The 20,422-nt window shown below is 37.6% G+C and overlaps 1 long non-coding RNA gene across 1 annotated transcript; it reads left to right on the top strand.

Annotated features, from left to right (window-relative positions):
- Positions 1-1,171: 1,171 nt before the first annotated feature.
- Positions 1,172-20,422, top strand: LOC119797546. The gene is made up of 3 exons (XR_005282602.1): positions 1,172-1,308; positions 14,604-14,655; positions 19,560-20,422. It is a non-coding gene; the product is annotated as an uncharacterized LOC119797546 (long non-coding RNA).

Genomic DNA, 20,422 nt, shown 5'->3' with positions numbered 1-20,422 from the left:
GAGAAACAGAAATGAACTGAGGAAAAGTTCCTGTAATGTTGACTTAATTGCTTTAATTGCGATGTAAATATACTTGGGTTTCTATATATATATATATATATATATATATATATATATATATATATATATATATATATATATATATATATATATATATATATATATATATATATATATATATATATATATATATATGTTGAAATATGTTGTTTTGCACATTTGCACAAAGTTCCTTATAGAAGGTTGTTTGTCTTTATTTTAAAAAAGGCTAAAGAATAAAATAATATTTCTTAAGGATCACAATTAAAATAGACTCAGCTGGACTTTAAAAGAAATGTTTGACGTTTAGACCATTATTCATTAACATGAAAGTGTTTATCTGCAGTTCTGCTGTAATTTGCTCTATATAGTATACTTAATACATCCTGTTATTCCATTCAGAGACTGTGAGAAGGCTGCAGTTTTAGCCAGGAAACCTTTTTCCTGTTCCTTTAACAATTACAAGTGGAATCTTTTGTAGAATTAGTTTACTAGTAGTTTACTAGGCTAATCTCCTCCTGGTATTTGTTCTTACATCTTTCTTTCATTCACAGTACTCAAATTTGACGGTCATTTTGAGTACTGACATCAGTTTGCTTTATGATTCCCAATCATTCCGAGTTCTGTCTGACAGGAACCAATTGTAGGGATAGATGACAAAGAAAAATTTCTACCACAATATTCTTGTAAGTTGTAAATTGGTCTCGAATAGAAAGGTTTTCTTTTAAAAAGGGGGACAACCCTGCAGGGGTGCCGCCATGGGGGCCCTATGAAAGACATTGATATTGGGTCCCCCCAAAAAATGTATCAAAGCTTTAGTGCAATAAAATATTTTTTAACATTAAGGAATTCAGCTTTTTTTTTTTTTTTTACAAAAATGATGTAATTATGTTATATATTTGTTTAATTTCTTCTCATTTTTAAAACAGAATAAAGAGCAATTAGTTATTCCTTTTCGCTTTTTTCATCTCAAGTTTTTACCCAGTTATTTTGCACATTTATCTCTCTGGTTCCACGGTGACCACATCAGGATAAGACCAGCTAGAGATGCAGCAGATGATTGGCTGCAGAGCTGATCATTAAACAGTAAGGCTCTGCTCATTGGATTGCTGCCACTGTGCTATGGGGCTGCAGGGGGCTCTGCAGACTATAAAAGTATCCAGACACAGATGGAAGCACAGAGCGAAGTTACTGCTGCACAGTGCTGGTTGGTGCTCATCACACACAGCTGGAGACCTCACACAGAGACACAGCGCAGCCATGAGTGAGGTAAGGGCCGTTTATTGAGCTACTAAGCTTCTATTCAGACTCTAAACATCAGGACATCTTTTCTGTTTTATTAGGCATTCTCTGAAGTTTGCTTGGACTTTTGCTCTAGACAACTGAGCTATTGAAGGCTCAGCTGTTGATACACTATATTGCCAAAAGTATTTGCTCACCCATCCAAATTATTGGAATCAGGTGTTCCAATCACTTCCATGGCCACAGGTGTATAAATTCAAGCACCTAGGCATGCAGACTGTTTTTACAAACATTTGTGAAAGAATGGGTCGCTCTCAGGAGCTCAGTGAATTCCAGCGTGGAACTGTGATAGGATGCCACCTGTGCAACAAATCCAGTCGTGAAATTTCCTCGCTCCTAAATATTCCACGGTCAACTGTCAGCTGTATTATAAGAAAATGGAAGTGTTTGGGAACGACAGCAACTCAGCCACGAAGTGGTAGGCCACGTAAACTGACGGAGCGGGGTCAGCGGATGCTGACGCGCATAGTGCGAAGAGGTCGCCAACTTTCTGCAGAGTCAATCACTACAGACCTCCAAACTTCATGTGGCCTTCAGATTAGCTCAAGAACAGTGCGCAGAGAGCTTCATGGAATGGGTTTCCATGGTCGAGCAGCTGCATCCAAGCCATACATCACCAAGTGCAATGCAAAGCGTCGGATGCGGTGGTGTAAAGCACGCCGCCACTGGACTCTAGAGCAGTGGAGACGCGTTCTCTGGAGTGACGAATCGCGCTTCTCCATCTGGCAATCTGATGGACGGGTCTGGGTTTGGCGGTTGCCAGGAGAACGGTACTTGTCTGACTGCATTGTGCCAAGTGTAAAGTTTGGTGGAGGGGGGATTATGGTGTGAGGTTGTTTTTCAGGAGCTGGGCTTGGCCCCTTAGTTCCAGTGAAAGGAACTCTGAATGCTTCAGCATACCAAGACATTTTGGACAATTCCATGCTCCCAACTTTGTGGGAACAGTTTGGAGCTGGCCCCTTCCTCTTCCAACATGACTGTGCACCAGTGCACAAAGCAAGGTCCATAAAGACATGGATGACAGAGTCTGGTGTGGATGAACTTGACTGGCCTGCACAGAGTCCTGACCTCAACCCGATAGAACACCTTTGGGATGAATTAGAGCGGAGACTGAGAGCCAGTTTTCGTCCAACATCAGTGTGCGACCTCACAAATGCGCTTCTGGAAGAATGGTCAAAAATTCCCATAAACACACTCCTAAACCTTGTGGACAGCCTTCCCAGAAGAGTTGAAGCTGTTCTAGCTGCAAAGGGTGGACCGACGTCATATTGAACCCTATGGATTAGGAACGGGATGTCACTTAAGCTCATATGTGAGTCAAGGCAGGTGAGCAAATACTTTTGGCAATATAGTGTATTTTCTACTTAAAACTGATTAATTTTATTGATTAAATTACATTAGAGTTGACAGGTTCTAGATTTTCTCATTTAGTTTTTTTAAAATGTATTCCTGAGCAACTTTTTCTTTGAAATTATGAAAAAATGAATTGCAGCAAAAAAGATAACATTTATTGCAACATATTATGACTGTTAGAAACTTCTCATGGTTTGTTCCTCCTGAGGACAAAAAGGAGGAAAGAGAGCTTGAGGAAGCTGATGTAATAGTAATCAAGCTGTTCTTACAAACACAGACTAATACAGCAAGAGTTTGTCATTACCTCATTTGCATGAAATAGACCACAAAAAACATGTACATCACCCAAACAAACCAAAGAACAGTCTCTAGATGTTGTTTTCTCACTGAGCTTTCAGTTCCTTACATTAATCATGTGAAGAATGTCATTATCTTTATGTGTGCGTGTGTGTGGGTCTGTGTGTGTGTGTGTCTTGTTTTGCCAATATAGCCCTGAGAATCGATGTCCCAAAGCTATTTCATAGCCTGATAGATTTGCTTTCCAGGCAGATAATTTAACTTGGTACTTGTATATGATACTTTATCGAGATTATTTAGGTATTAAAATCATATACAATGGACAGCGAGACAGAAAGAGAGGTGAGAAAGAAAGAAGGGATAAGAAAGATAGAGACATGAAAGAGGAGAGCACATAAAAAGAGAAAAAATCAATCAAAGAAACAAAAATAAGCAGTTACAAAGCTCCTTCAGCAGAAAAATATGCTCAATAGCAGGTGTGGGCGGCCCCAAACTTGCCCTACAGGGCCCAGGACCACTAAAGAGACAACCCGAGCCCCAGATATCCAAAGGCACCCCAGATCACTAGGACAGAAGGAGGGCAGACATAGGGAGGCCAACAGGGCAGAGTACCCAGAGAGTACCCAGGAATCAACACCTAAGGGGCTTAACCCCAGAGGCCATAGTGCTGAGGTGCCCAGTGGCCGGGGCAGCAAACCCATTCTTACATTCGTCATACATACATTATCCTCCCAGGTCTAGGGGCCACTTTCCATAGGGGAAACAGGCAAAGATGGCTATCAAAGGCCGGAGAGCCAAAGGAGAGCCAGAAACCCCAGGAAAGCCATGACCAACCCCAAGTGCCTGTCCCCATCCTCAGGCAGAGCGGAGAGAGCAGAGATGTGATGTGAAAGATCCCATTCTAGCCCATCTCCTGCTCGCATGGTTGTTGCCTGTTGAACTACTGTGTATTTAAATCCAGGTGAAGGGTAGGTGAACTTTGTATAGGGTCTTGTTTTCCTTTCCTTTGGTCATTTAAATATTAAATATTTTTGATGTTTTTCTTTTCTCAGTATAACAGCTTTTATGGACTGTTTGAGTTAGAACAAACCCTCTGGCCTTCTGGTTGGAGGGATTTTGGTCGCATCTTGTAAAGATTCAATTAAATTCAGTTTATTTATATAGCGCCAATTCACAACACATGTCATCTCTAAGAATAAAATAGTTGACATTAATAGGCTTAGTTTTAAATCCAACTTCAAACAGCTCTTTGTCAGAATGGAGGTAGGTCGAAGCTACATCTTTCATAATAAACCATATTTCAGCATGACTAGCGTGACATTTTAAAATTAATCCAGTTTGATGAAGCCAGTTTGATGACTTCTTTACTTGTGTATTATTTAGTAGGAGCAAAAAAACTATCTTTGCACACAAGCTCAGGAGGAAGAGGCGGGCTGATTTGTGATAAAGGGAGGTGAGAAGCCTCCCAAACCCACATCCCTCAGTTACTGAATTATTCAAAATATCTGCCTGAAAAAATAAAAGCCAGAAAAAAAAAAATCTTTCAGAGTGCATTTGTGAGCATAGGTCCCAATAAGACCTTATCACGAATCTCTCACCCTTAGGATCAGCACAGACTGAGAGCAGGAAGATACATATTTTATCTACACCTCCAACAAAGCAGCTCCCTCCTGCAGCAGCTTGTAGTCAAGTGGCACAACATCCAGTACTAGCCTCTACTCATTTTTCATATTGTTCTTACACAGGTACACTAACATTAAAAGTTTGCGATTAACCCTTTATAGAAGACTCAGTAAAATACTTTGAAAATCAAAATTTCAAGCCAACAGTGTTATTAGAATACAGGACAAGAACTTATTACCAAATCTGGATATTTTGATTGTAAAAATGAATGTCAATGTAATAACAAGAAATGGCAACGTGGCCGAAAATATATTAAGAAAAATAGCAAAAGAGCTTCTATGATAAAATTCATGAAAAACACACTGAGAGTAAAAGAAACATGTTGTTTTTTGTTTTGTTTTTTTGGTCCAACATAACCTTAGCGGCATTAATGCTGATACTGGCACTTACATTTTTTTAGCTTATAAACCTAAATATAATGATTAACTAGGCTTATTCACCTTTTACCTTTACATTTTAACTGTTCAATTAGCTTTTTACCTTTTTTCTTGACTTGTTAACTTTTTCAACTTAATTTACAGTAGGTAATATATCATGAAAGGGCTCATCTAATTGGTCAAATGCCAAAATAAAATGTACAGCCATATAGCAGGATATTTGATGAATGGCTGGATATAGATCTTGTGCTTCTAGACCTCACTGAGGGACGGGTGGACTCCATTTGTAAGGAGAATGCAAGGTAGGCATATTGCCTATAAAGGGTTAAATTATACTTATATAGCACTTTTTCAAGTCAGGAGACTTGACCAAAGTGCTTTACACTACATTCAGTCATTCACCCATTCACGCTCAGTGGCAAGCTAAATTGTAGCCACAGCTGCCCTGGGGCTCACTGACAGAAGCGGGGCTGCCGTACACTGGCAAAAAAAAAAAAAAAAAAAAAAAAAATATATATATATATATATATATATAAATATATATATATATATATATATATATATATATATATATATATATATATATATATATATATATATATATATATATATATATATATATATATATATATATATATATATATATATATATATATATATATATATCCTAGAGTTTGTCGGAAGAGTGGAGATGCTCAGAATCCATACTGCCTGTAAACCAATGTGAGGTCTCCATAGTCAGTGATAGCTTGTGGTTGTATCACAAGCTATCTGTATTGGTCCCCTGAGTTACTGAAGTACACAGTCAAAGCAAGGAAAGTCTAGAGCACTTCCAGCTTCCCTCTGCTGAAAAGCTGCATGGCGAGGCTGGTTTTATTTTAAAGGAAACTTTCCACACTGTCTAACGGACCAAAAGCTGTTTTGACATGGTGCTCCTGTTCTCCATTGGTCACCTGACTCCCCTGACCTGAACCCAACAGAGAAGTAATGGGCTATTGACAGGAAGAAGGCGATCTGACGGTAGCGATCAAAGCCATCTGGGCTGCCATTACAAAGCTAGTTTTAAGCTGATTAGACACCAACTATAACAAGCTGACATTTAGGATTTATTGATCTGGATTTTCCTAAATTCTTGAAAGACTACACTGTAAAAACGAAAAAGTTAGTTCAACTCAAAATTTCAAGGCAACCGGCTGCACAGAATTTTTGAGTTGAAGGCATCAACTTAATTTTTTAAGTTTTGTAGAACTACACTTATTAAGTTGTGTCAGCTAAGTTTTTCAAGTTCTGCCAACTAAGTTTTTTTTAATTCAAGTTACTGGAACTTTCAAGTCTGTAAAAACTTATTATTTTAAGTTCAGATTATCTGTAAAAAGTTATTTTAAATCCAGATTACCATCCCCTGTAATAACTTACATTTTTGAGTTTAAATCCCCCCCCCCCATTAAATCATCCACTGACAATAAACCATCCATCCATTTTCTTACACACTTGTCCCAAGTGGGGCAGGGTACACCCTGGACAGGTCGTCAGACACACAGGACTAACAACCATTCCTAAACTCCTAAAGACAATTTAGAGAAGCCAATCAACCTAACCTTTTGGACTGTGGGAGGAAGATGGAGTACCCAGAGAGAACTCACACATGCTCAGGGAGAACATGCAAACTCCATGCAGAAAGACAGTAAACCAGTTAAATTTTGCATGTTTATTTGAACCACTTTGACAAAAACAGGTTTACAATTCCACAATGTAAACAAGTAATCTTATGCTTAAAGCAAATCAGGTTTCAGCATATATTTTTTTACTTTCCAACTCCTGTTAAAACCTTACAAATAACGCAATATTGCCAGAGATGACAGGAAACCAGTGCCTTAGTCTTCTCTTGGACGAGTCCTCAGGGAAAGTTACCGCCAGCAGAGTGACCAGATGGCTGAACCAAACTTTAGAAGGGAGCTCCTGGGAAAATCCATGGAAACCCTGTAGCAGCCGGTTGCCATGACAAATTTGAAATGAGCATGCGCAGATAAGTTGACCTCGCTCGGACTGGGTGTCAACTACAACTTCTAAGTAAACTCAACTTAATTTATAGAATAAGATGAACTTTTCATCAGAAACTTATGAAAGTGAGTTCAACTGGCTCACAAAACACAGTTCAAGTTCCAACTGGCAATTTTATCATCAGTGAATGCAAAAATCTTAGTAAGGTGAACAATTTTGAGTTGTCGTTTTTACAGTGTATTGCATCATTCCCCATAGCATAATCATACCATGATAGCTTTTGTTAAAGGAGAATACTAAACGCCTGCAAAACCAAAATACTGTACACAAAAAGAACTAAATAAATTGCAGTCAGATAATAATAATAATAATAAATAATAATAATAATAATAAAAGTTACTTACGAGTTGAGATCTCTGCTCTGGACATAGGAGCATCAGTATTTCCATACAGCTGCCTCTGTTAGGCATTACATTTCATTAGAAGTTTTTTACCAATACAATATCTGATTAAACAGCTTGTGTTTTTACATCTATTTTTTCAATTATGTTTCCATTCTTCAATAACAAAAAATATTCTTGTAAAATAATTTTATTCTAGATGAGGTTTCTGTTATGCCTGAATCCCTTTGCATGGCTGTCAATGTGTAAATTACATATTTTTCTTAATTTAGCGGTGGTAAATTTGATGTTAAATGACAGTAACAAGGAAGAATGCTTCATCAACAAATTGACACTATCATTACACAACCTGATGTTATCCTTAACCTTCCATTAGTGTAAATGACGGAATATAGCATCCAATGAGAGAATTTAAACAACAGCTGTAGAGCTGGTTTAAGAAGATGCAGCAGATAAAAACTAAAAGGTATATTTTTTCAAATGTCTCAGTAATTCCAGTGCAGGTTCATTATAGTTAAGTGCTGCCCACTATTACAGCCCCCATTAAGTTATTATTTTAAAATGGAACTTCATGGTTTTCCGTTGTGCTGTTGCTGGTAGAAGTGTTGGGTCCCCACATCGTCTAGATCAGAGGTCACAGATTTGATAAAATATGTAAATCAGGAAATTGTCTATATGCCGAACTGAACCATTGTTGTTCTCTACTTAAAAAACTATTTAGATTTTAAAATGAAAAAACTTTTTCTTTTCTTTTTATTTTTTTATTCAATGTATAACATGGATGCATAAAAAGCTCATTTTATTTTTGTTTTAAATTCTGTTTCAAGTAACAAATTATAAACAAAAAATGTCTCCTGGTTGATGATTTTCTTTATTCAGACGCCACTGATTTTTTAAATAGTTACCCCTGGTCTAGATAATTAAATATCAAATTCTCAATCAGATTTTTAAAATATACTTTAAAACGTAATTAAATTAAGCTCTGTATCAGCAATATGAAAAAAGTCCAATTCAGCTCCTGCTGTGTTAGCACAGCCTTTACTTTAATTACACTGAGAGTTAGGGTCATGATGGCTACTTGGCAAAGCGGTTTGTTTCATCATCCAAAGAGCAGCTTTCGTCTTTTAATCCAATTAATGCGAGTAGTGCTGAAAGTTGCTGATCAATGAAAAAAAAAAAAAACCTACAAAGTTAGTGGGAAACACTGTTCACTGATTTAGTACTATTCAAATCATTCTTTTCTGAATCAATAAAGAGTATTGCATTTGAAAATCAGGAAAATATGTATGATAATATTTTGATGTTAATCTAAAATATCTGTTTGCAGTTTTTTTAATACAAGTTTGGACATAGTTTGGTGTGCATCTTTTAGTGAGTTATTGTCACCGTGGCTGCTAATCTGCTTTAAAGTAAAATAGTTTTACAGCTTTAGGTCCGTAATCCGTCTAAATCATCAGCAAGCTTTGCTGCTGTCCTAGTATATGTAATCTTCTGCTCTGCAGGGCTTTCCACAATCAAACTCACTGAGTGTTTAGTAGAAAATTAATTAACAAACAGATTAAAGTATAACTTATTATACCATATGCGGCCCAAACAGGATCAGCACTTTCTGTGTGGAGAGCGTTTTTTTTTATATGGCAAGCCAAAAGCGCCAAAATTTGGCCCTTTGACCATGTTGTTTGTTAAAAGGTCAAAAAATACACTATAAAAATACCATTAAATCTCTGTTCAATGAGTTGCTTTAAGAGATCTAACTTAAGATCGAAAAGCTAAAATGTTTCTGGTTGTTTAAAACTTTTGTTTGTGACATTTATTACAATGTCTAAAATATGGTCTTCCCAAATTAGGCAGGGCCCTGCCCACGCGATTCTTATCCCATTTATTTCAAATTGCAGCCGCCCAGTATGAAGAGTAGAATCTCACTAGTTCATAGTCGATCAAAGTGCTGATCGACTGCCCTACACGATCAGCTAATGTTTGTTTTCTGGTTGCTCATATTCTGCAGCACTCACTGGCAGTGTTTGTTTCTGTTATCACCCCAATATTAATTTCTATTTCCTACAAAGTTCCTTCAAAAACAGAAAAATATACAATAACTGAAACAGAAGCACTCGCACAGGAGCTAGTCAGCAGAAAACTAAACCAAATATAATTATATATAAATTATCTTCATTGACAGTTAAAATAATTTTTACTAAATGTATGCTTGTTTTGCCCTTACCCATTTGCCAGATATTGAGTTTACCCCACTTTCATCTTCTGACTCATCTGCTTGGCTCTTTCTTAAACAGGGTCACCCCCAGAGCTAGTAAACAGATGGCCGCTCACACTGAGCCTGGTTCTGCTGGAGTTTTTCCTCTCCACTGTCGCTACAAGCATGCATTGGAGTCAATGAGTCGATGCAATCAACTGGTTTTCCATAGATAGAAAACTTTAAATAATTTTAACTGTATGATCTGATAAGCTGTAAAGAGCCTTGAGATGACATGTGTTGTGAATTGAAACTGAATTGAATTTTAATTAGTTGAGATGTATGAATACTTAGGTTTCAATATATATACATATTTTAATATGGTGTTCTTGAAAACCTTTGGAAAAGGTATATAAAAAAGGTAAAATATGTTGTTTGTACATTAAAAAGAGATTTTGAATTCATAACAACAGTTCCTAATCAGTATTAAAGGATATTTGGCATCAATTCTTTTAAATTTATGAAATTCACAAAGGTTCTTTTTTTGCTTCTTTTTATTTAATATTCCCAGTACAAATCCCACTATAATGTAATATAAAGAGAAAATAGTCATTTGCACAAAGTTTCTTATAGTGGGTTGTTTGTTTTTATTTTAAAAAAGGCTAAAGAATAAAATAATATTTCCTTATGGATCACAATCCAAAAAGACTCAGGTGGACTTCAAAAGAAATGTTTGACGTTGAGACCATTATTTCATTAACATGAAAGTTTTTATCTGTAGTTTTGCTGTAATTTGCTCTATATAGTATACTTAATATATCCTGTTATTCCATTCAGAGACTGTGAGAAGGCTGCATTTTCAGCCAGGAAACCATTTTCACGTTCCTGTCAAAAGTACAAGTACAATCTTTTGAAAATTTTTTTTTTACTTTAAATGTTTTTGAAGAGTCTTAGTGCAATAAAAGGTGTTCCTTATGGAACTGAAATGACGAATTATTGAATAATTTGGTGTGAGGGTTTGCCTCTGAGTCAATAAGTCGATGTAATTAGGTGGTTTTCCTTTGGTTAGAAAACTTTCAACCAATCTTGAATTGTCTCTATGTAATGCCTTGAGATGACATGTTGTGAATTGGTGCTATAGAAACAAACTGAATTGAATTATCACTATCATTTTACAAGCTTTTGTACCTTTAAGTTTTCAATAAAGGAGCCACAAGCAAACAAGCCAATGGCTAATAGGACACTTGACAAATCTATTAACACAACGTATAGTGATAGACATTATTGCAGGGATAATGTCTGCTGCCTGGGCACATCATTTTCATACTTAGATGGTATAATCTAACCTGGGATAAGACAGATCAACATGTGTACTTGAATTTGAACTCTATACATTGTCAATCTAGTAAGGCCCAAGGAGAAAGCGTTGGCAAAAGTAAGGGACATTAAGTACAATTCTTTGAGTTGGTGGATATACCTGCCTCCATGTTGAGCTGTTAGCCAATCAAAGCAGCAGGAACACCTGTGACGTATCACATTCGTGATTTGCTTCACAACTAGCGGAGTAAACTGAAACATTAGTACATTAGTAGCATTAGGGGATTTCTGTTAACATTTGATTTTTTTACCACATTTAACTAACCTTATAGATTATACGCTCCAAAACTCTTAAAAAGGTTTTTTTGATAAAGAATAAAAGATTAACAGAGGGCTGCAGGTCTTCATTTAATCAAGCTTTACATCCTGGTCTCACTGTCACCCCTGCTCCCAGTCCGCTGGAGGGGAAGCTGCTCCGGAGCAATGGTGCTGCTGGGATGAGCTGCCTGTGACCTAGTTTTTCAATCTCCCTGTTAAATTCTTAATAGATCCTGAGTGCAGCATGGTGTCTCTCTCTGGGGAATCCATGCTGTTATAAGAACCAAAAATAGCCACACATCTGCAAGGTAGTTTATTTATTTGACCACTAGTCTCTACCCATAGCAATACTTACTAAACATTACTTAGAGATAAGTTTTTCAAATATGTGATGCTTTTAAAATCCATATTACATGTTTTTGGGGTTTCTCCACATAATTTCAGTGATTTTCAACTGTGGACCTGTCATCTATATCCATAACTTTCCCACATCCACTCCTTAGCTTACTAACACTGGTTTTTTGATCATTTTATGTTCTCTTTGAGACCTGTGGTGTAATAAACAGCTTTTATAGAGTGAATTTTTATTTCCTAGCCTCCCCTGCATGGATTGTAAAGAATGGTTCGGATCACAGGCAGAGCTGATGAAACTCTGTATGTGTGAAATTGAATCTAATAAAAAACAACTTAAAGGAAAAGTAATTATTTTTATAACTGAGCCTTAGAGAAGTTGTAATAATCAATAGTTCCCTTAATATAAATGTCATAACGCCTTGAGTTAATAGAAAAATAAACAAATCCTCAGAGCAGCGAGCAGCACCTCAGATGGGCTTCTATTTATAGATGGTTTCACAAATTTACCCGAACCTATTAGTATAGCTGAGTAACATTACAGAAAAATGTGAGTAAAATCTTTCTTAATCTTTCCTAAACATTTGTTTATTTTTAAAAATTTTTTTTAACAGTATCCTGTCTGGCAATGTGGCAATAAGAATGATGCCAAGAAAGAGCCCAACAGTTTTTGCTTTTACAAATGGAGCAGTACGGCTATCGCCATAGTGTTCTAATATATTTATGCATATAAATAGCTTTATTATAATTATGCAGGGAATATTACAGATTATATGGATGCAATGTAAGTAGAGCAGGAAAGGAAAAACAGAAAAAAGGAGAAAAGATGAAAGAAAGAGGAGATAAAAGGGAGACAGTTATAAAACATCTTCAGTCTGCTTCATCACCTGCAAAGAGAGATGTACAAAAAAAAACGCCCCGGGCATTACACCCCACGGACCCCAGACCCACCACGGACCCATCAGGCGACAGCACAGTTACCAGGCCAGTAACCCACGTCCCTCACCACGGAATCACCCAAGAGCATTGCAAGCGGCTGCTGTAGGACACCCCGATGGGGGCAACAGACCCCGGGGTCAGATCCACAAGGCGCCCCACTCCGAGCACCCCCCATAGCCCCAAGACCCAGGGACCCCTGAACCAGCCTATGCGTCCAACAGGGCGCATCCCACAGCCCCTCACTCCACTAAATGATAGAGCCTTTCATCTAAGTGATAAGGTCTTACATACCTGTACCCAGAACCTCTCAACTGGCGTGAATAACCATAATGCATGAATATAATTATCAAGTTGATTGCCTGTGCACTGTGGACAGATATTAGATTGTGCAAAAAACATTTAAAAAACATTTTTGTTTCATAAAATTTAAAGTTTGGTCTGGTACTATTGTTCCATTATTTACAAGTTACACTAGTTAAGGTTTCCCATCTTTGTAAATGTGACTCATGAGCTTTTTGAATCATTAGTGCATCACATCACGTTACACAAGAAGGGAGTAAATGTTTGGATTTTGGATCCTGTTGCTTTTACAGCATTGAAGTTGGTACATTGCCATCCTTTTTAAAGGTGCAGTAGGAGATCTTTTCTGACGCATTTTTTACCATGTGGCTTGAAGATCTCCCCACAGCCGTGTACAGTATCAAGTAGTGAAATAGAAGGTCTGGAAGTGAAACAAAAAAAGAAAGTCCCCGCTACAGTGTGAAATCAATGAGTAACATCCACCACTCACAAATCATGGTCCGTTGTCGACTATTGGTTCCTGACACATCAATCAGGGTTGTCTGCTTCTCCCTCTCCCCTGTGTGCGTACACTGACACATGAACGAATTTAAGCTTTACTCTTGTAATAGGGTACCTTTTATAGTTTCAAAGATATCTGGGGATGTCTGCTCTGGTTTCTGTGGGACATGTCTGTGGCTCCTCACACCCGCTATTCAACCCTCTGAAGAACGATGAATCAATACATGAAGGTGCTGTCACAACAGATCCCCCCCCCCAACTGCACATCAACTATTGACTGTGTATGTAAATTAGCTGCTTTTGCCTTTGCAGCTTTAGGTGTGAATGTGGCATTATGTTGTTGTTAGCTTATGTCACGAGAACTCAGTCTCGGCTTGTTTTGTTCTCGATCTCGGAAGCATCCGAACAAGTCCGACATAATGGGCTTTCATGGGTTTTGAAGGCGTGGTTTCGGGGGGTGGTGCTGGAATCCTTTTTCCAAGACCTCCTACGGCACCTTTAAAGGTTTAATACTTATTTGGGAACTCAGTGACACCAGAGGCACTCAAAGCGAAACAACTTCTTCAAAGTGTTGTGTTTCGTTTTGTAAAACATCACCGATTATTAAAATTATTAGTTGGTTGCTGAATAATTGCCTTCTCTGGCCCTTGATGCTCTAGTGGGATGGACAGTGGACTCTATGGATTCATAATTTATCACAGTTTTATAGTGGATAAGCTTTAAAGCTGAAATGAAATTCCAGCCACGTAGAAAAGACCTGAGGAAAAAAGTTGAGGATGATACGTTCACACCTAAAGCAGCAGGAACAGCTTTAAATGTTCACCCTGAGTATGTGCGGGTTTTCTCTGGGTACTCTGGCTTCTTCCCACAGTCCAAAAACATGACTGTTAGGTTAATTGGCTTCTCTACATTCTCCTTAGGTGAGTGAATGGTTGTTTGTCTCTGTGTTGCCTTGCGAGGGAATGGTGACTCTTCTCTTGCCGATCTTCACCATCACCCTTCATGATCCCGCTTGGGATAAATGTGACAGATAATGGATGAATAGTTCTAATTAAAATGAGAAGAAAAAGTTAACCTTGTGTTGGGTTTAACCTCAATCCTGTCTAAATTACTATATTAGCTGAAATACATTAAAAAATAAGAACATTAAAAAAAAAAAATCTTGTAACTATTCATATATTTGCTTCATGTCTTTTTATGTTCAAAATCTTTTTCATTTCTTTATGTTTATAGAGAAAACTTCCCGGAGCGATGTCTGGAAACATCAAACCACCTGCTGGCCAAGGTATCTTTTTAGCAAGTCTGTTGGGTTTTTACCTGAAACTAAACAATGGGCCTAAAAATGACAATGGATAGAAAGTCCTTGTTTTCATATTTGTGTTATAAATTCATTCCAAGGAATTTTTTTGTCTTTTACAAATGTCTCTAATTTTGCTTTGAGGTAAAAGACTTAGAAAGATCTTTATTTGTTTCCTCTTAGGATGCTTATATTGATTTTTTTATACCTGTTTTGATTTCTCTCTGTGTACTTTTTGTTGGATTCTGAGCCAGAGGCCGAACACTTAGTTTTTGTACCATTTAAAGTTTTGTGAGGTCAACATTAAAACACTATCATGGGTAGGAAAGGAACTCTGGACAAAATCCTGACAGACATCGTTACATCATGGACATAAATGATTCCTGTCGAACCCTGCGATAACTATCTACCAAATGTTATTAGGACAGCACTTCATGATGATTGCTGACCCGCCTTAACTTTGGCTTTAGAGTCTTTACCACCTCATGAAATTGGCTGCCCCGTTGTTCCTTCTTTAGTTACTATATTTAGTCACATATTGAGCTTTGCTTTTAGGTTTTCGGCCTCTGGTTTCTACCGCTCTGCTCAGTGAGTTTTTCTGTGTGTCTTGTTCCACTGATCACCTACCTTTATATTTCCTCAGAGGTTATTGTTACTTGTATCCTTTAATTCTGCTTTAGGATTTATTTCTAGTTTAGTGTCTTCACTTAATGCTTTCAGATTTAGTTTTCTTAGTTCTGTTTGAACAGTGAAACCTTTTATTTGCAGTCTGTCCCTTTTGCTTATTTGTTTTGCTGCACTTGGTAGAACAGACTATGGACTTGAGAGTTTCTCAGACTCTCAGTGTGAAAGTTCCGTAAACATCATTATGGGAACTTTCTTCTAACACAATTGAGTAAGCAGGTCAATAGCAGCCCATTCACAGCTAAATCAATCCAGGGAAGAAAAACATTGCTTATACGTACTTGGAGAACCACAGCTCTTCTCTCTGGGCCCGTTGATAAACCTGGAAGGACTGCTGTGGAATTGGATTTCTTTCCCAGTTGACAGAGAACATTATAGCTCAGGTTCATCCCAGAGGAACACATCCCAGAAGTGCTAGACAGAGATTTGATAATTGAATTTCGCAGCAGTGTGAAATGTGTTGCTTTGGATTTTATATTTTAATCCCAGACGTGGCAAGGGGCTGTTGAGACTAAATATGAGTATATAATCAAATAAAATGGAATAGTGATGGGTCCAGCGCTGGTGTATGCATCGAGCCCATAGAGCAAAACGCTGTATTGGTGCTTGTGCAGTTTTAAGAAAGTCATGCAACCGATACAGGAGTTGTTTCTAACTGACTGACAAACTAAACTGTGTTTAAAAACGTATCTGTCAACATGATGCATCTGCTAAAGGAAATGTCTGATCTTTTGCGGTTTATTATTGAAATTACAATTTTGGAGCAACCTAAAAGGAACAGCAACATTTCAGCCGCTGTGTTTTTATTTTCATTTCCTAGTTGTGTCATCCTTTTTCTCTCAGTTATCACTCAATTTATTGGAATTAAAGTTAATTTCAAATTGACCCTTAGTATATTTACTGTTTTTACAGTACTTATTGTTTTAATATTATGACTTAAAAACCTAGTCAACAAGCATCCTCATTCCCATTTTCCCCTAAATTTACATGTTTTATATGCTTATATTATTTATTGGCTGCATCTAAAAATATCAAAGATTTTCAATTTAAACATAGATATGAATTAATACAATATAACCTACAATAAATTAAATTATGTCATTGTACTGAATGCTCAGTGTTGCAGTGGGTAGCACTGCTGCCTTGCAGCAAGAAGGTTCCAGGTTTGATTCCTGGGCTGGTGTCTTTCTACATGGATTCTGCATGTTCTCCCTGAGCATGCGTGGGTTCTCTCCAGGTACTACGGCTTCCTCCCACAGTCCAAAAACATGACTGTTAGGTTAATTGGCTTCTCTAAATTCTCTTTAGGTGTGAGTGAGTGTGTGAACGGTTGTTTGTCCTGTTTGTCTCTGTGTTGCCCTGCGATGGACTGGCGACCTGTCCATTTGGAGAAATGACTTTTAAAGCTAGATTGCACGCTTTCCTGATGCTACAGTGGGTCACCACAGCATGATTGGAGCCCTGCACTGTTTGAACACTTTGATGCATGAATAATCCACTGAACATTTGCCCCTACAGAGTGAGCACTGGTGCTGGATGAACTGGAGATCCATTTTTACGTAGAGAACATTTTCTGTTTTATTGATCATATTATATATATTTGTAAACAATCAACACTGTATATACACTCTGTTTAGCACTTAAAGCACAGAGAATAAGATTTTGCTTTACATCATGTATTAATCTTTGTCGTCTTAGCAATGCTATTCGTGTTTGGCTGCCTTTGCAAAGGAGGGATGCATGTAAAACAAAATAAAAAAATGCTGGATGTAGATCACCTCGTATGTGTATTTCTTTTATAGAGAAGACAGACTCTCATTTTATATTGTGGGTATGAAAATCCTTCAATTTCTTGATGGATACTGAAGTTGAGGTAAAGTGTTTTATGATAAACCTTGATACTGTTTCTGTGAAGTTTTTGCAGGAGAAGCTAAACCTGTTAAATTTGGCCAAAACAATCCTTTGTTGGGCTACTCTATAAAACCTTTCACTCAACGCTATTTCTGACATTTGAATTGAAAAAGCTTCCTGGATGGGAAGCGAAACATCTTCAAACTTGGAAACAAATACCACTGGATTGTTTTGTTACCTTTTTTGGAATAGTTTCTCATAAAAACATCTCTCTTTCCCTCCTAAAGCATCACTCAGTAAACTACACTGGTCAGATTTATAAAGGCTTGTCTTTTTTGTGTTAAAGACTATACAAATACCTGTAAAAAGAATAAATTAGGCTTGCCTTGAATTATGATCATTTTTCAAACCTTTTTTTTTTTCATCACTATAAGCTCTTTATCTGCCCCAGTCTGTTTGGCAGGAACAGATAGGAAATTAGCAAGCTTGTTATGTCTTTGTGCACTGGGCTGAACATGGAGCTGAGAAAGCAAAGGCAATTGCTGTTTGAGAAGCTCTGATTGATTATAGATATCAGTTTTAACTGTAAAGCTAAAGCCACCTGTTTCTGTGACCATATGTGAGTATCTGATTAGAATATATATCATATTTAAGATTGTAGCCAACACTCTAGGATGCAGAAAAGATGTAAATCCCTTTATTGTCCCACAATGGGAACTTTCACTCCCTGCTTTTAACCCATTCCTTTGGTGGAGCAATGGGCTGTCATTCTGTGCAACCAGGGCCAGACAATGGCAGGCGGGGTCAGGGGTTTTGCTCAGGAACCCAGAATGAAGGCTGTGGGGATTGAATCGGGTACCATACTCAGAGCACAAGCGCACTGCTGTTGTCCAACACTCCCCAACCAGAGGAAATGGAATCCAGTTTGATCAACTGGATAGCTTAGAAAATAGTACAATAGCTTAAAAAGTATAAAACTCCAGTCAAGCTAAATTTTATCACTCTATCTTCGCACTAGCGGTTGCATTTTTACCCGTATGTGCTTCATAATAGAAGCTGAAAAAAATCTGACTGTGATTCTCCTAAATGGATAGTGACAAGCCTCAAAAGCAATGTTAAGTTGGCACAAATAATCGGATTGGAGGCCTGATCAGATCAAAATTGTGTGATGTAAACATGTCACACTGAAGATTCTAATCCGATTCGGTCCGGGCGGAAAGACATTTCATTCTGAATAAGAGGGGGTTTTTTTCTTTTGAGACCACCTTTCCTATTAGTGATAATGAGTACATATTTAATATCTGGAGTAAAATCATCTCCTCTGCTCATTTGGCAACATCAGTGTGATGTTTTTCTCTTTATTAACCTTCATCCACTGGTTCCTCCTTGGAGCAGGGGGTGGCTCTAAATGTAATGTGTGGATGAACATGCCATCCTGCCCTCTACCCATGTAGCAAAGGAGTGTTAACATAAGCTACCACTGAGCCCTTAACTAAACTAAAACAACCACCAACAAAAGTATGATGCGATGAAGGTCCATAGTGGAAAAAAACACATCAAAATGCACAACTGAAGAACTGAAGAAAAACAAATGGGAGCAATGGGCACAAACAGAAGCTAAAGTTGAGGATTAGCAGAAAAGTATGTGTTTGTTTGCAAAACAGGCATCTTCTTCTTCTACTCCTGGAATTTTTCCTTAAAACTAGACAGTGAGTTGATAATAAGTTGATGCAATCAGCTGGTTTTCCTTAGATAGAAAACTTTGAACCAATCTGACTGTATGATCTGATTGAATTGTTAAGTGCCTTATGATGACATATGTGGTGAATTGGCGTAATATAGATAAACTGAATTGGATTGAACTTCCAAACAACTAAAATTTAGGATGAATTTGATTAATTTTTCCAATGTAAACTTAGCTACTGTGTTATATATAATATCCCTTGGATTGAAGCTTTACTCTTGTAATAGGGAACCTTTTAAAGTTTCAAAGATATCTGTGGAAGTCTGCTATGGGCTCTGGGGGGGCATGTCTGTGGCTCCTCACACCCACCATTCAATCCTCTGAAGAAAGAAGAATCAATACATGAAGGTGCTGTCACAACAGACCCCCCCCACCCACACACACACACACACTCACACGCACACATCCACACCCCCACACAAAAGTACGTACAAGTCCCCAAAATGTAGCATATTCATTCCAAATCATCCCCATAAGGTAACAAATCTGAAAAAGTTAATACCAGTGCATCCAGTTCATGTTTTCTTTTCAAAGATGCTTAAATTCAGACAGATTCAAATAAAAGGTTTGCCTAAGTTTATGTTTTTACACTTTCCCTCTCTCTCTACTCCAGATGAAAAGAAGAACAACGTCCCCGAGGACTTTGACATTGACATGCAGGACCCAGAGACGCAGAGAGCTGCAGTAGCCATCCAGTCGCAGTTCAGGAAATTCCAGAAAAAGAAGCAGGATGTGAAGTCATAGAGCAAATGTCAGGAGACTTATTACCCTCCTGATCCGGTCTTGGTTTTGCATGTCAATCAAACCGCACTGTCAAGAGCTGGGAGGACAGAAGGCAGGTAGAGGTGGGTTTGGGAGGATGGGCTAAAAAAGGCTTCTGTGAAACTCTTTGTACATCAATACGTTTGTTATAAGCATAAATTCTAGTAAATAAAGATGTTCTGCTATTTAAAAACTCATGATAACAGTATTGTGTATGTAAATGTTTTCTTCTCTTTAGTTATGTCTGTTTACCTTCAGGGACACTTCAGGGTGTTGGTGCTTCATAAGCTCTAAATTAGTCACTTCTGTTAAGCCAGATTTATTCCATTAGAACCATGCAGGCCAAAGATGTCATTCATTGTTGGTGATTGGGAATAAAGGTCTGCGTTTGGGGAAGAACAGAAAGCCACAAGCATGTCTGACTATAGCTATAGTTGCAGCACACTTTGGGTTTGCTTTCGTGCTGCTACAATGCTATCACATTGTCATGTGAACCCTCTGCTGACCCTTTGATATGAACCGCTTACAGCCCTGCAAAAAACCCTGCTTGCAAAGAAATATGTTTTTGGGTTTTGCTACAACAAAATGTGTTGAATGTTATTATGTTATGTAATGTTATCTCTGATATATATTTACTGTACCTGCAAACAGAGTTATGCACGCAAGTTTGAACACATGGATTTAAAAACTAATCTGATTAATAATAAAGAAAAC

The sequence above is a fragment of the Cyprinodon tularosa genome, unplaced genomic scaffold, assembly GCF_016077235.1.
Source record: "Cyprinodon tularosa strain WSP-4 unplaced genomic scaffold, ASM1607723v1 ctg589, whole genome shotgun sequence".
Lineage (NCBI taxonomy): Eukaryota > Metazoa > Chordata > Actinopteri > Cyprinodontiformes > Cyprinodontidae > Cyprinodon > Cyprinodon tularosa.
Note: the sequence above shows the minus strand (reverse complement) of the source record. Positions and strands in the feature narration are given on the sequence as shown.